This window comes from Papaver somniferum, chromosome 7 (assembly GCF_003573695.1).
Source record: "Papaver somniferum cultivar HN1 chromosome 7, ASM357369v1, whole genome shotgun sequence".
NCBI lineage: Eukaryota > Viridiplantae > Streptophyta > Magnoliopsida > Ranunculales > Papaveraceae > Papaver > Papaver somniferum.
The window spans coordinates 109,512,412-109,514,675 of record NC_039364.1 but is presented as its reverse complement, the minus strand read 5'-3'; the positions used below and the strand labels follow the sequence as shown (position 1 = coordinate 109,514,675).

Sequence of the window (2,264 nt, the reverse complement as noted above, 5' to 3'; positions counted from 1 at the left end):
TTGGATTATATGTTATTAAATACCTTTTTTTTTAGGTCTCCACATATGATAAATACTCATACTCCATTGGAGATGCTCTTATATTAATTTCGAGTATTTGGAACTAAAATCCAACAGTATGATTATTTACCTAAAAAAAACAATCATATTCTTATTTTTTGGATCGTTTGTAAGGTAAAAATAAATAAAATTACTATATTAATTCCTCAATTTTAATACTAGGTAGATATTTGTGGTTAATTTGGTATATTTGGAATGAGAATCCAAAAATTATGGATTTCATTGCAAATTAAGCATCATTGAATATCGTTACTTTCCTATTATTATAGGCGTGTCGTACATATTCTTTTTTTTAATCCTCGACCTCAATTGATTCTCTCGATTTATTTTCTCGACTCGCCGCGGTGAAAACGGAAACCTGTCCATTCTGATTCTCAACTTTGATTACTTTGTGCAATTTCGTTTCGATTCGTTTTTCTAATTCAATGTTTTGGTTTTTCGTTTGCAGATTGGTGAATATAATCTAAACTATGATCAACAACAAGGTAACACTCTTTTTTTCTTCTTCTTTCTCATTGGAGATTGAAGATGAGTGTTTATTTTTGTTTATTTTTTTTTCAGATTGAGAGACATCGGTTGACGCAATATCTATAATACAAAACAGAAGGAGTTTTTGAGCGCGACGGACGGATAACATTTTCTGAGACAAACGGGTGATCCGACCCCAGTCTCATTATATCCATTTACATCTAACGAATGTAAGAGTTGTAACCTTCTTCCATTATGGATATATGCATTTGATAACCCTCATAATTAGCTCCACACTAATTAAGAAAAAAGAAATGTCCCACCAAAAAAATTAAGAAAAAAAATGTCCCACCAAAAAAATAAAGTGGACAATTAAATATAAAAACCATGTAAAACTCATATTTTTGCACTCATATTTTATTATAGAAAAATAAAAAGATTTCTTGCACCATATCTTTAAGAAAATCAGATTAGCCAAATCTTCATCAACCTGCAAAACACAAAAAATATTGAACATTGACGGTTACAATGTGTAAAACCCAAACAACAAAGACTTTTAGATCCTGTTTTTAAAAATACAAAGAATAATTTTCATTACACTCATTGTAAAGGGTATAATCGAAAAATGAAATACATAGCCATAAAATGACTCACCGGAAATTTACTCACAGAAAATTTACTCTTAAATTGTAGACCTTATTTTAATTTTAGCGCTCGAATAAACCAACCTTCATCAACCTGCAAAACACAAGTAACACTAAAGCATTTAAGGTTGCAATGTGTAAAACCCAAAGAACAAACAACTTTAGGTCTTTTTTTTATAAATACAAAGAATAATTCCCATAATTTTCATCATCTTAATAGTTGTACCTTCATGTTCCCCTAAAAAATGAACCATGTTTTCATCCATAATAAATTTAGCATTCTTAGGAACATTTGAGCATTCTTGATCTAGATCATGACTATCTTTTCGTCCATATAAACATGATTGTGGTGGCTTGAATTTTACGGGGTCATCAGATCTAATTCATTCATCCTGAATAGTTTAACGGAACTCTGCTTCCTCTTTAAATTGAGACTCTTTGCCGTGAAATGTGAGATATGAATGATTCGAGGAGCGTTTTAGCCTTAGAAATGTAAGCACGGAAAGTAGCATTCTTGATCGTGTTTAATCTTAAATTTAAGCACGAAGAGTAAAAATATTGATCTGATATCTTTCTGCTGAGGTACAATTATCGAGCTCACCCAATTCACCGTTGATTTAGATTTTGTGTCCTCTGGTGGTCTGTTTCTACACCGAGAAATGTTACAAAAACGACCATCATAATTGAGGAGAAAATTGAGGACATGCACTGCATGATTAAGGTATACAACTCACTTTTTTCTTGTTTTAATTAGACCAAAAATAACGGAATGGAATCACCAGAGCATATGGATAATGAACACAGGACAATAGTCCTTGCGATCTAAGAATAATTTCCGGGAGGATGTAATTACATTTATTGCTCATCGGATGAAGATTCCACACAATGGTCTCATTAAAACCACCAATCTTTAGGGATCGTAAAAAAATTTTATTTAAGGCCAAAATAAGACAATTTACTTGGATTTTTTTATTCTAATCAGTTGGAAGTGTAACCGAAATTATAAATATTTAGATGAAAAATATCTAAGATATTCATAGCTACAAAATCTCATGAGTCAAAATAAGACTTATGATAATGTATAGTAATTAT

General features: G+C 30.9%; 1 long non-coding RNA gene across 1 annotated transcript; it reads right to left on the bottom strand.

Moving 5' to 3' along the window:
* Positions 1–878: 878 nt before the first annotated feature.
* LOC113300429 lies at positions 879–1,545 on the bottom strand. The gene is made up of 3 exons (XR_003335792.1): positions 1,399–1,545; positions 1,183–1,266; positions 879–1,018 (listed from the first exon to the last, which is right to left on the bottom strand). It is a non-coding gene; the product is annotated as an uncharacterized LOC113300429 (long non-coding RNA).
* Between the last annotated feature and the right edge of the window lie 719 nt (positions 1,546–2,264).